Source organism: Cibotium barometz, chromosome 44 (assembly GCF_041138505.1).
Source record: "Cibotium barometz isolate CiBa-2024 chromosome 44, ASM4113850v1, whole genome shotgun sequence".
Classification (NCBI taxonomy): domain Eukaryota; kingdom Viridiplantae; phylum Streptophyta; class Polypodiopsida; order Cyatheales; family Cibotiaceae; genus Cibotium; species Cibotium barometz.
Window position 1 is genome coordinate 1897549 of NC_141089.1, and position 15984 is coordinate 1913532.

Sequence of the window (15984 nt, forward strand, 5' to 3'; positions counted from 1 at the left end):
CTGAAAATCTAGACCCTTAGGCTAAGGTTCTTTATACCTATTTTCAATTAATTCCAATTGCACATTGGAAAATTCTTTTTGAATTTCTGTTTCAGGGGAACTCATTTGAATTAGAAGAGATATTTTTCTATCCAAAAATATTCAAAATCTGAATATTCTCTCTCTAGAATATTTTTCTCTCTCTAGGCTAAAACAGATAGAAACAAGGTCTTTATATTTCTGAAGAGGGATTGATTACAGGGAAAGATACTAGACATCAAAAAGGGGGTGGGGGAGGAATCTTACATTCTACCCCACTTAAAAAATGCGAGATGTCCTCATCTCGCAAACTGGGATAATTTCGCAAGATGCACGAATATGAGACTTAGAGAAAAATTTTAATCAAGATTAACTACCAAGAAACGTCTTAAAGAGAGCAAGATTCAAAATAAGAACAAGATTTAAACTTTATTCATTCTCGGAACTTATACAGTAAAGATAGAAGAACTCTTTACACTTCCATGAGCCCGTCCATCATATGATCACAAAAGCAGTCCTGACAAGCTGCACAAGTATAAGGTAACTCATCTATGGGAATAATTCTGTTGGTTATTGCTGCACCTATCTCAGTGGTATGAGGTGATCTAACAAAAGGACCTCTGAGAGGCAAGCCAAAAATGGGATAAAGGCATATCTTCTCACGAGGAAGAAAACATGCCAGTAAGAAGACCCGCTCAGAAAACCCAGGATGCCTTGATCTCATGACGCAGTAGTATCGAGGACCCAAACCCAAAGCTTCAATAACCATGGCTAAGCGGACATTGTTACGAAAATGTTGCTGACCCTAGGGTGTTACCCTAGTTATGTCTTGATAGGTCCGCCATTTGGTCTGCGCTACAGAAGTTCCTAGGTGAGGAAAAAGTGAGCACTCATACTGTTCTATAAAATCCTTCTTCACAGACTCACTTGCGTCTTGAAGGTGAGGAATCATTATGGATAAAACTAGTTCTTGTTGCCAAGCCATGAAGGAGATTAAGAAAGAAAGGAGATCGATGGGAGTAAGATTACTGTGAACGACAAGTAAAAGTTACGACTTATATAAAGGAAGGAGCTAGCGTAACTTAGAAGCCAACGGTAACTTGCCACTGAAGTTTTACCGTCTTTCCATGATTTGGGTTTGGCACATTTTTCTATAGAAGGCATTCAGAACTTTGAGATGAGGAGATAAAAGAAGCTTGTAGGCTAAACACCTACTTTCATTGAATTCAGATATAAGGCTCACAATATCTGGGGGATAACTTCATATACTCCCCCAAGAGATAAAGAACTTCTTTTGGGCCGTACTCGAATGAAGACCAAAACCTTGATATCCAAAACATCGATTCTCACTTCTGAACTCATTGTTCTGAATCCTTCAAACAGGTGGGACTCTTGAGAAGTATTCTAGGAAAAGGGTCTTCCTTTGTTAAACAGAACTTTCTTTTATTTTAGAGAGGGAATAATTATAAGATCAGAAAGGGAGATTCTTACTCCTGTATACCTCGAAGGCTGGGGAGGAATCTTACATTCTACCCCACTTAAAAAGTGCGAGATGTCCTCATCTCGCAAGGTAGAGGACAACTCTTTTTCTTAACATCCAATTTTATTTTGGGGTTCCTTATATTCTGGTCAACCCAACAGAACACTGGGATAAATATCTCTTATATAGAACTCATCATTAATATTCAGATCATATCATTCATATCTTTAACATGATAATGGTCCATTAGACCGAAAAATTTCCTTCTAAACATTCCTCCACGGGAATTTCAGTCAAGCAACTTCTCAATTTGTCATCCCTTAACTCGATCTACTGATCAAGTGTTAACAGTAACAATTTGATAGCACAACCCACTAATCTCATAGTGATTTGCTGAATTCATTATCATCATTCCAGTTATGAATATCATCACTGGGACTCGTCCCATTCATCCTCATTGTGGTTTTGTTCAGATTTTTATATTTCAACTAATTTCAAAAATCATCATTTTTCAATCAGAATTTTCAATCAGAATCCAATTCAATTCATCAATTCTCAAACAGAATTAAAAATCATATCAACCACATTCGAATTCATCATCTGGATAGCATTAACGCTTATAATTTCAAGTCTTAGATTTACTCGTATATACTGTCAGTAAAGAGCTGCAGTATACTCTCGGTATATACGGGTAGTCGTGGCTCTCTTGGAATTATAAGGTAAATACCATCATGTCTAGGCCTCAAGCAAGTCAGGGATTCTATATAATTGCCGTACTTCTATCTGAAGACCCAATTACCAAATTACGAATTTCAGTTTGAATATCAAATTGTATGAATTATATCACACAATTACAACCTTTTTGTGTTTCTACATAAATTTTTGACATATTTGTCTTCTCAGTTGATCTTTATTAACCAATTCGCTCTGATACCAACTGTGAGATCCATGTCCCCACCATGCGATGGATTCGGGGTACTAGCAGCGGAAGTAGCACATCATGCGTGGGTAGGGGTCTCACACTCGGGGCCTCGCCCACGGATATCCGGACAAGAGACTAATCCGTCAGTTTGTCCAAAATGGAAACCGGAAAAACTTTCTTTATCCGGAAAGCACGGGCAATTCCTCCAGGGTAACTCTTTACTCTAACGTAGTCAAGACCATTAATAATGATCAAACTGATCCGACTGCACCTATAAAGATATTCGGTCAGATCAAGGAAGAAACTTGCACTTGGATCATTGGGATCAACGCTTTTTTCCCCATCAAGAGGCACAGCCGTTGATTCCTATCCATAGAACAATTACTATCTGGGACTTACTTCATCTAACGTAATAACGGAAATTGAGTCTCGATTTACGGATCCATCAATCCAGCCTAACCCCATCCGATCCCATGGGTTAGCCAACCGCCCAACCACTGTAGTGATGGGATCCAATTTGGAATTTGGTTAGGTTTTGTCCCGGGTACCAAGGAAAAGAGTTCCAAGGCCCCCTAGCCGGAAATTCATGCAAACATAAAACTAGCCACACCACTTACACACCCAATATGAAATTGCCTTTTTCTTAGCATCAGCTAACTTTAAAACAATCCTTTAATGAAACCATAGTACCACTGATCACAATCTTCCAATTTATCCGGTTGATTCATAATTTTCCATCATTCCTTCATCATAGTATCTATGGCATCATTGGCAACTAGAACGCTCACCACCTGTCCACACAGGGGCCTTTTCAATAGTTCCTAGCCCATAATACTCGACAATATAATCACTTATAAAAATTCAAGATGGACTCTCGTTGAAGATCAGCAAGATCAACCAACAGATCCATATAAAGAGCCATGGACTCATCCATTGAAGACCTGCAAGGTCAATCAACCAGATCCATGCCCGGTTTCACAAAACAACTCTTACTCCTTGTTCCAATATCTTCCTCGACGCACGCGTGGGTATCCTAGGCGACCCAGAGCCCGAGCACCGTATGGTCAGCACCCTCTAGGATCCTTCGCAGGTGACCTAGCGCTTCACTCATAGGCCGCTTCCTTGGTCCCTCATCCACCGTACCGGAAGCTCACCATTTTAATCGAACCGAGGCTGGTCAAGACCTCGGCCGACCTTGCTACGCGAGACGTCCTCCATTGACTCTCCGTCAGCAGTTGCAACTTTATCAGTTAGGTCTCCACGACCTTAATCACAAGATGGTCAAAATGCTTCCCCAGCATTCTTGACATAAAACAGCCATTTACAAACAGCATTTATAAACAGCATTTACAAATACAATCTCTATATTAACTCTCATTTTTTCACATTAATCCTCATTAATCCACATTACTTATTCCACATTCCATTTATATGTGTACTCATCCAATCCCATCATTTTCCATCTCTTCACTTCAGATTCCTTCACATCACATATCATAATTTCACATCCATATCCACATCCATACATCCACATCCACATCCACATTCACATCCATACATCCACATCTACATGCTTACCTCCATTTTCACATCCTCATTTATACATCCACATCCCATATCCACATTCATACATACACATCCATATCCACATCCATACATCCACATCCACATCCATACATCCACATGCATACATCCACTATCACGTCCTCATTCATACATCCACATCCACATACATACATACGTCCACATCTACATCCACATTCGCATACATCCACATTCGCATACATCTACATCCACATTCGCATACATCCACATCCACATTTCCATTCACATCTATACATCCACATCTACATCCACATACATACATACATCTATATCCACATTCCCATTCACATCTATACATCCACATCTACATCCACATACATACATCCACATCCACATTCCCATTCACATCTATACATCCACATCTACATCCACATACATACATAGATCCACATCCACATTCCACATTCACTTCTATACAGCCACATCTACATCCACATTCACATCTATACATCCACATCTACATCCACATTCACATACATCCACATCCACATTCCACATTCCACATATATACATACATCCACATCCACATTCCACATTCATATCTACATCCACATTCACATCTATGCATTCACATCTATGCATATACATCTTCATGCATATACATCCATTTTCACATTCATACATCCACAATCCCATCTCCACATCCACACATCCACATACATACATCCATCTTCACATTCCCATTCATATAACCCCATATGCCTTCACATCTAATCTTTTACATCACATCCATTCTTGCCCTATCACAACCCATATACATCTTATCCTATCACATACACTTCTTATCTCATCCCATATACATCTTATCACATCTTAATTCATCTTATCACCTCCTAACTTATTTCATAAGCATCTTATCACCTCTTATCACATCTTATACACCTCTTATCACATCCTATCACATCTCATATCTATTTATAGAATACAAGAGAATTCTTATATTTGATATAAGATTTCTTTACACATTTATTTATGCATAAATTCTATTTAAGGAGATTAATACTTTCGAAGTAAAAATCAATCTTTTATGCATCTTCCTATGCATAAATTCATTTTAAATGAAAATGACATTTTTGAATTAAAATTCAATCTTTTATGCATCTTCCTATGCATAATTTCAATTTAGATGAGAATGACACTTTTGAATCAATCTTTTATGCATCTTCCTATGCATGAATTCAATTTGGTAGGAATTACACTTTTAGAATAAAAGAATTTCTCTTATGCATCTAAGTTATGCATAAAATCCATTTATAATGAAAATCACACTTTTAGTATAAAAAGAATATCTTTTATGCATACTTCTATGCATGAAATTCAACTATGCTAAAAGTAACACTTTTATAATAAAATATTCATCTCTTATACATACCTCTATGCATGAAATTCAATTATGCTAAAAGTAACACTTTTGATATAAAAATTTTCCTTTATGCATACTTCTATGCATGAAATAAAAATGGTAAAAATAACACTTTTGATATAAAAATTTATCCATTATGCATACTTCTATGCATGAAATAAAAATGGTAAAAATAACACTTTTGATATAAAAACTTATCCTTTATGCATGATATTAAAATTCAATTTCTCCATGATTGTAATGAAATTCTTTCAATTAATCTAGGATGATAATTCCTAGAATATGGTAAGAAGTCCTCTGGACCAATAGCATCAATCCATGTGTAGGGAAGAGATAAATCCAAATTTGTAAAAAGAAGATACCCAAAAATGAGTAAATGCTCACATAAGATGAAGAGTTGAAAATGTACAAGGTTTATTAGTAAAAAAACTATGAGCAATATTAAAATGATTCCATTATGACACATATGTAAGGAAGGGGAGTTCTTTAAAGGAGGTGCATATTTCACATGCTTGAATGAGTTTTAAACTCATAAAAATTGAGATATTTCATCTCTCCTCTCTCCTCATTTAAGTCTAGTTCCAAAAAGTTAGCTTAACTGACCTAAAAATGGTCAAATATTGACCAAACTGATTTAGAAAATTCTAGAATCAGTTTGTTTGGTTAGGAGCTCAATTTTTCCTATAAATAGAAGCCTCCCCCTTGTTGAAAAAGATATAGTGTTTATGCATCGTTACTCTACTCCACCTAAGCCAAGAACTGTGAATTCATTTAATAATTCACTAGTTTTTGGAGCTTCCCTCTTTCTTCAATCCCCATTAGTGGCTCCATCAACATACTTAACCAATTGATTGGTTGGGGGCCTCTACCGTGAACAAAGAATCAAGCAAGTTGTAAGGTAATTAGTGAATATTGATCTTTCTATAATTTCTCAATGTTTCTCTCTTCTCAACCCCTCTCAAGCTTGAGAAGTTTAATTGGTATGGTTTTTTTTTAAATGCTATTGAAGTTTGAATAGTAGTGAAGAGTTACATAATGCTATTGAAGTTAATTTTCATTTATGTTTAAATTCTAATGATTTTTATGTAAATTCTCTCTCTCACTCAAGAAATGGTCATACTCATGACCCGTTCTCAATCCAAATCAAGCTTTTCATAAAGCTTTTCCTTAACCCAAGATTAAGCTATGCTTGAGGCCAAATTAATGGCTTTTTTCTATGCTTTTAGTTTATGTATATTAATGATTCAATCCATTATGGATTAATAATCCAATTAGAGATTATTTTAATTATTTCCTTAATGATAGGCATTATCCCTTAGAAATATTGAGATTTATCAGTCACATAACAGCGGAGCTATGGCAAAATTTTTATAAAAATTATGCATAAAATAATCTCATTCAAAGCATAAAAAGAGGACTTCCTACCATATTCTAGGAATTATCATCCTAGATTAATTGAAAGAATCTCATTATAATCATGGAGAAATTGAATTTTAATATCATGCATAAAGGATAAGTTTTTATATCAAAAGTGTTATTTTTACCATTTTTATTTCATGCATAGAAGTATGCATAATGGATAAAGTTTTATATCAAAAGTGTTATTTTTATCATTTTTATTTTCATGCATAGAAGTATGCATAATGGATAAATTTTTATATCAAAAGTGTTATTTTTATCATTTTTATTTTCATGCATAGAAGTATGCATAAAGGATAAATTTTTATATCAAAAGTGTTATTTTTATCATTTTTATTTTCATGCATAGAAGTATGCATAAAGGATAAATTTTTATATTAAAAGTGTTACTTTTATCATTTTTAATTTTCATGCATAGAAGTATGCATAAAGGAAAATTTTTTATATCAAAAGTGTTACTTTTATCATTTTTATTTTTCATGCATAGAAGTATGCATAAAGAAAAAATTTTTATATCAAAAGTGTTACTTTTATCATTTTTAATTTTCATGCATAGAAGTGTGCATAAAGGAAAATTTTTTATATCAAAAGTGTTACTTTTATCATTTTTAATTTTCATGCATAGAAGTATGCATAAAGGAAAATTTTTATATCAAAAGTGTTACTTTTATCATTTTTAATTTTCATGCATAGAAGTATGCATAAAAGATATTCTTTTTATACTAAAAGTGTGATTTTCCTCATAAATGGATTTTATGCTTAACTTAGATGCATAAGAGAAATTCTTTTATTCTAAAAGTGTAATTCCCTACCAAATTGAAATTATGCATAAGAAGATGCATAAAAGATTGATTTTAATTTCGAAAGTGTTAGTCTCCTTAAATGGAATTTATGTATAAATAAATGTGTAGAGAAATCTTATATCAAATATAAGAATTCTCTTTTTTTTTAAAAAAAGATATGAAATGTGAAAAGATGTGATAAGATGTGTATAGATGTGAATGTGGAATGTGGATGTGGACGTATGTATGTATGTGGATGTAGATGTGGATGTAGATGTGGATGTATAGATGTGAATGGGAATGTGGATGTGGATGTATGTGAATGTGGATGTAGATGTGAATGTATAGATGTGAATGTGGAATGTGGATGTGGATGGATGTATGTATGTGGATGTAGATGTGGATGTATAGATGTGAATGGGAATGTGGATGTGGATGTATGTATGTATGTGGATGTGGATGTATGAATGAGGACGTGATAGTGGATGTATGCATGTGGGTGTGGATGTATGGATGTGGATATGGATGTGTATGTATGAATGTGGATACGGGATGTGGATGTATAAATGAGGATGTGAAAATGGAGGTAAGCATGTAGATGTGGATGTATGGATGTGAATGTGGATGTGGATGTGGATGTATGGATGAGGATATGGATGTGAATATATGATATGTGATGTGAAGGAATCTGAAGTGAAGAGATGGAAAATGATGTGATTGGATGAGTATATATATAAATGGAATGTGGAATAAGTAATGTGGATTAATGAGGGATAATGTGGAAAAATGAGAGTTAATATAGAAACTGAATTTGTAAACTATTGTAAATGCTGTTTGTAAATGGCTGTTTTATGTCAAGAATGCTGGGGAAGAATTTTGACCGTCTTGTGATTAAGGTCGTGGTTAAAGTTGCAACTGCTGAGACGGAGAGTCAATGGAGGACGTCTCGCGTAGCAAGGTCGGCCGAGGTCTTGACCAGCCTCGGTTCGATTAAAATGGTGAGCTTCCGGTACGGTGGATGAGGGACCAAGGAAGCGGCCTATGAGTGAAGCGCTAGGTCACCTGCGAAGGATCCTAGAGGGTGCTGACCATACGGTGCTCGGGCTCTGGGTCGCCTAGGATACCCACGCGTGCGTCGAGGAAGATATTGGAACAAGGAGTAAGAGTTTTTTTGTGAAAACGGGCATGGATCTGGTTGATTGACCTTGCTGGTCTTCAATGGATGAGTCCATGGCTCTTTATATGGATCTGTTGGTTGATCTTGCTGATCTTCAACGAGAGTCCATCTTGATTTTTATAAGTGATTATATTGCCGAGTATTATGGGCTAGGAACTATTGAAAAGGCCCCTGTGTGGACAGGTGGTGAGCGTTCTAGTTGCCAATGATGCCATAGATACTCTGATGAAGGAATGATGGGAAATTATGAATCAACTGGATAAATTGGAGAATGGATGATCAGTGGTACTATGGTTTCATTAAAGGATTGTTTTAAAGTTAGCTGATGCTAAGAAAAAGGTAATTTTCATATTGGGTGTGTAAGTGGTATGACTAGTTTTATGTTTGCATGAACTTCCGGCTAGGGGGCCTTGGAACTCTTTTCCTTGGTACCCGGGACAAAACCTAACCAAATTTCAAATTGGATCCCATCACTACAGTGGTTGGGCGGTTGGCTAACCCATGGGATCGGATGGGGTTAGGCTGGACTGATGGATCCGTAAATCGAGATTTAATTTCTATTATTATGATAGATGAAGTAAATCCCGGATAGAAATTGTTCTATGGATAGGAATCAACGGCTGTGCCTCTTGATGGGGAAAAAAGCGTTGATCCCAATGATCCAAGTGCAAGTTCTTCCTTGAATTGACCAAGTACCGTTAAAGGTGCAGTCAGATCAGTTTGATCAGTAATGATCTTGACTACGTTAGAGTAAAGAGTTATCCTGGTGGAATCGCCTGTGCTTTCCGGGTAAAGGAAGTTTTTCCGGTTTCGGTTTTGGACAAACCGACGGATTAGTCTCTTGTCCGGATATCCGTGGGGGCGAGGCCCCGAGTGTGGGACCCTTGTTCCGCGTGAGAAGTGCTACTTCCGCTGCTAGTACCCTGAATCCGTTGCGCGGTGGGGACAGGGATCTCACAAAGGCACGCAAGATAGAGTTGAAGAATGAACTTCATACTGTGGAGAAAAATAGCATGTCTATGAATGACTATGCATATTGAAGATAAAGGGTATTGTGGAATCCCTTGCATCTATTGGTGTGTCAGTAGATGATGATGATAAGATGGAAGTTTGTCTATGTGGTACAATACAAGGCATTCAAGACGTCTATTCAGACTCGGGAAAACATTCCCAACTTTACAGATTTGGTGTCTATGCTGATTATAGAAGAGAAGAGCTTGGGTGAAGACCAACAGTCTTCACAAAACAAAAACAGTTCAAAGCAATAAGCCTTCTACACAAGTTCAAGAAGAGGACGAGGTAGAGGAGGCCGTGGATGCGGTCAAGGAGGTGGCCGAACAGGTAATCAAAATTATGGCCAGCAGCAGCAGTAACAACAACAATCCCAGAATACACAACAACAACAACAACAACAACATGCAGGTGGAAGAGGCAAATTCAGAGGCATGGGAGTCAAAGAGGCCGTGGAAATTGGCAAAGGTAATATAATGATGCACGTGAATGCTATTATTGTGGTAAGCCTAGACATGTGCAGGCAGAATGTTATAAGAAGCAGGTTGACATGCAAAATGGGAAAGTGCAGCAACACAACTATGCATCCTCAAGCAGAAATAATGAGGATAATGAAAGGTTGTTTGTTATGCAGCATGTCGTGAATGCCATGTCTGAAAATGTTGATGCAGCACAAAAAGATGATGTATGGTAAGTGGATTCAGGTACTTCGAACCACATGACAAGTCATGGAGAGTGGTTCAAGGAGATGAAAAACCCGAAAAGACCAGGTTTTGTGGAAACAGGGGATGACACTACTCATCCAATTGCCCATGGTGGAGATGTGCCATTGTCTATGGAGGATGGCAAAGTGAAGTACCTTGTAGATGTACTTCATGTTCCGAACATAACAAAGAATCTGGTTTCAGTTGGCTAGATGATTGAGTAGGGTTTGTAGGTTCTGATGGTTGTTATATTGAAGGCAATAGAGTGGGCAGAATGTTTACGTTGAATGTAGACATGCCTGAAATGAGTGCTGCAATGTTTGCAAATGGTTTAGGAATTGTTGTTGCAGACATAGATATTTGGCATAAAAGAATTGGACATGTGAATGTGCAGCAGCGAATGAAGTCTATGTAGACTAAAGGAATTGTGACAAGGCTGCCAAAGTTTAAAGTGGAAGGTATGCAGAGAATATGTGAAGCATGCCAATTTGGAAAGAATGACTATGCATTGAAGATAAAGGGTATTGTGGAATCCCTTGCATCTATTGGTGTGTCAGTAGATGATGATAATAAGGTGAAAGTTTGTCTACATGGTCTCGGGCCACAATACAAGGCGTTTAAGATGTCTATTCAGACTCGAGAAAACATTCCCAACTTTACAAATTTGGTGTCTATGCTCATTATAGAAGAGAAGAGCTTGGGTGAAGACCAACAGTATTCACAAAACAAAAACAGTTCAAAGCAACAGGCCTTCTACACAAGTTCAAGAAGAGGATGAGGTAGAGCAGCAGGCCGTGGACGCGGTCAAGGAGGTGGCTGAACAGGTAATGAGAATTATAGCTAGCAGCAGCAACAACAACAACAGTCCCAGAATACACAACAACAACAACAACAACACGGAGGTGGAAGAGGCAAATTCGCAGAGGCAGGGGGAGTCAAAGAGGCTGTGGAAATTGGCAAAGGCAATATAATGATGCACGTGAATGCCATTATTGTGGTAAGCCTGGACATGTGCAAGTAGAATGTTATAAGAAGCAGGCTGACATGCAAAATGGGAAAGTGCAACAAAACAACTATGCATCCTCAAGCAGAAATAATGAGGATAATGAAAGGTGATTTGTTATGCAGCATGTCGTGAATGCCATGTCTGAAAATGTTGATGCAGCACAAAAAGATGATGTATGGTATGTGGATTCAGGTGCTTTGAACTACATGACAAGTCATGGGGAGTTGTTCAAGGAGATGAAAAACCTGAAAAGACCAGGTTTTATGGAAACAGGGGATGACACTACTCATCCAATTGCCCATGTTGGAGATGAGCCATTATCTATGCGCAGGATGGCAAAGTGACCTTGCAGATGTACTTCATGTTTCGAACATAACAAAGAATCTGGTTTCAGTTGGCCACATGATTGAGCAGGGTTTACAGGTTTGGTTTAACCCTGATGGTTGTTATGTTGAAGACTTTAAAGACAAGTGCAGGTTGGTTGCAAAAGGCAACAGAGTGGGCAGAATGTTTATGTTGAATGTAGACATGCTTGAAGTGAGTGCTGCGATGTTTGCAAATGGTTCAGGGATTGTTGCAGACACAGACATTTGGCATAAAAGAATCGGACATGTGAATATGTAGAGAATGAAGTCTGTGTAGACTAAAGGAATTGTGACAGGGCTGCCAAAGTTTAAAGTGGAAGGTATGCAGAGAATATGTGAAGCATGCCATTGTGGAAAACAAACCATTAGGAACTCAATGGAGTCTTTTTGGGCCCTTTAATTTGCCATTGCCTAATGGAATTGTGACAAGGCTGCCAAAGTTTAAAGTGGAAGGTATGCAGAGAATATGTAAAGCATGCCATTGTGGAAAACAAACCATTAGGAACTCAATGGAGTCTTTTTGGGCCCTTTCATTTGCCATTGCCTAATGGAGGTGATTAAGAAATAGACAAATAGGGAGATTACATGTGGACTGAAACCAATGGTTTGTAAGAGGCAAGGTAGTGGTCAAACTAAGAATAATAGGCTAAATAGGCTCTTTTTTAATTTTTAAAATCAACTAAAACTCAAAAAATTTATACGTATATGAATTGTTTCCCTATTTTTTATAGAAAAGGATAGCTGCAGCCTGCAGCCATCGTTAAGTAAGGTCTCTAAAGTGATAGAGGCCCAAAAACGAGTTCCCATCATTATCTTGCATTCAATGCACATTCCCCTTCACTTTCCACTATCCCTCTCTCCCATGTTCCCTCCAAAATGCTCTCTCTTCCCCCTTTCTCATAGCAGGGCGTTTTTCACTCTCTAGACTACTTCTTTTAGCTATCTACCTCTTGATTTACCTCTCTTTTCACTCAGAAACCTAGATCTATAGCTATGGAAGCTTGATCTGCAACCTCCTCTCAGAAGCTATGGAAGTTTGATCCTCACTTACATTTCCTTACTTCATCCTTCTACCTTGTCCAACCTCCTTTTACAGAGTGTAATAGCAGAGCTTAGCTATGGAAGCTTGATCTGCAACCTCCTCTCAGAAGCTATGGAAGTTTGATCCTCACTTACATTTCTTTACTTCATCCTTCTACCTTGTCCAACCTCCTTTTACAGAGTTGTAACAGCAGAGCCAAGCTATGGAAGCTTGAGATGCAAATGCTTTGGCTCTCATAATCTTACTCATTGTCTCCTCTCACCCCCTCTAATATCCTCTTTCAAAGTGCAGTAATAGCACAGCCAAGCCCTTGGAACTTGCTCTACAACTCCTTCTCTTTTGTACATCTCCCTAGTCTAAGTTTTTTTCTCACCATTCTATTTTCCTTTGCCATCAAGGTTTATAATCTCCCTAACATATACATCTGATGTCTTCTTCTAGAGCACGAAGGCCTCCGATCAGTATTCAATCTCTCTCTTGTAGCAGTGGTCAAGATGAGGATGGGCACTGGAACATCAAACAGTACGAGAAGTGGAATTGGATTACGATGCAGCCTAGTACAAGAGGAACCCACAAGGTGTCAAAGCGATACATTGATATACAAAGTCACCATTGGAAAGGGCGGATATTGGAGCTCAAACAAGATCGTGATGGAAAAAAGCTAGCCAAGGTCCAACAAGGCAATAGACCTGACACTAGCAGACCATGACCAACGTCAACGATTTCCTACAAATTGTAAGTCATTTCACCACTTTATATTCTTGTTTTTAAATCAATTATGTGCTAATAATGGTATACTGAGCACTGCTTTCATTGTTCTTGGGATCCTCTACGTAGACATTTTTCCCTCATATAGTGAGTGGGAGCCTATGGAGGCAATTTCAGGAACCTTTGAAGCATACCATGTGGAGCTTGGTAGTTTAATCTTTGGAGGGTGTCCAGCTGCACAACTTCTTGCATGAAACATCTTCTTCTATGAGGATACATATGTGGTTCCCACGATAGCAAATGGTACTGGAAAATTAGTTCCAGAACCTACACCAACTCTCACATCTATTGAATGGCCAATTCCAGACAATGCTTCAGTGGCCATGGCTTGTTTACAGATCGAAAGCAAGGTGCAAAATGCTATGAAGTGCACATATGGATCTCACAAAGCAACCATAACCTGCTTCATACCTCTACACCTCTTTGTGTACTTGTTCCGTACAAGTGACACACATCGCACCCCAACTTTATGGATTGCAAAGGGGGAGAGAGCTCTGACGTGTTTCTTATCACCTGCATGGGATAAAAAAGTTGTTCAACACAATGGAGACACCATGCAGATGCGGAGTAATAGTTGAGAAGGTTGTGATGCGCTGCCATATTGCCAAGAAACAGTTGTCTATTGCATTTCCTTACAAGCGATGGAAGCTAACAAATGGAGAATGGGAGGCGTTAGACTCCGACACAACCTCTACAGAATAGGGTGTGCTACATATATCTATGCAAGGTGGGGATGTAGAAGATGTTGCTGTGAATGATGACTGGTCCCTTGCCAACTTACATGTTTACTTAGTTCTTCGATTCTCACTGATTGAGTGGTGATTTTGCTTTGATAATCAATGGTAGAGTAGTGCGCAAAAGGCAGGAACGATCTTTTCTTTGTAGAGAAATCACTTTCCCTGGCTGTGTAGCTATCAAATAACCACTGGATATGTAATCTTGGATTGAAGTAAATACAATTTTAATTTTTTTGCCTCACTGTCTTATTAAGGTTTTTCAATTTTCTTGTGCAAGTTTTATTTTTTTGTGATAGTGTAATGTTGGTCACACAAGCATCTGTGGCTTGAGCCACTAGTGGCTTGAGCCACTAGTAAATTAGAAATGACCTTGATGGAAGGATACGTTCTTGCTTTCGCATACCATTTTTTTTAAATTTTTTGGCACTTAAAAATTTTTAAAGTTTTTAAAAATTTTATAACAAGGTCGCCCATTTATAAACGATACTTTACTCATTTTCAAATTGACAATTATCATTCTCTCCTAACACTTGCTCTCAATTTCGCACACCTTTCTGTATCACACACTCTCTATTTCTTGCAATCACTCATAGTCATGGCACCTCTACTTGACACACTTATTGCACAGCTAGGAAATCTTGAGCTACTTCATAGGGTTGACGAGATCGTCCCTATGTTTGAGGGAGCAATTGATGTGCGTGCAACAATGCATCTACATGCGGATGCTTTTACAGATGTCATTCAGTATATGGATCAACACATCAGCACGTACTCCATCATGTTTGAGGGTGATGAGGGCCTATGGGTTCCGGTTGACCTCATCAATCAGGAAAGACAAGAATTTTAGATTCCGCCTAACTATCAAGGTTTTTAAAATCCCTCACAGAAAAGGACTACAGGAATGAGGAGGAAGACTTACTCTTGGATCTACAAATGGGCAACATTGGCACTTCTTTCCTGAGCTGGGACATGGTTTTGGTCCTTATGTTACAAGAGAGTGTGGTGAAAGAAAGTGGCAAGGAAAAAGAAAAGGGCAAAGCAAAGCTAATGGAGCAGGTCCAAGAGGCCCATGCTGAGGAAGAGAATGTTACAGAACAATGGGAGGCCTCAATGGCATTGGTGGCTCTACAAGAGAATGTCCCCGAGAGGAGGTTCCGGACCTAGTTCTAGAGGGCGATGAAGTACTTGAGGAGGTCCCAGACCTTGTTGTCGTGTCTTTGCATCCAATCATTATTGATGGGAAAGAATTTTTGTTTCTGGATGACATTGCCAAGACACTCGGGTTTTGCGAGGATGAGGCACTGTCTATTATTGCTGTGAATGCTGGGGGTCAAGACAAAGGGAAAGTGAAAATCTCTTTTGAAGATGACAACCTCACAAAAGCGCTTGCATACGATATTGGTAGCAGTTCCTTGGAAGATGTAGTGGCCAAAGCGCTTGTTGAAATAAAGCAAGATGTGCAATTCTATGAGAGTGTAGCTGCCTTTGAACCACACATCGCGATGCTCAAGACCAAGGAAGCATAAACTTGACAAATGAGCAACTGCAAGTGACGATGCAGCTGAGGTATGTCGGTCCTAACTTC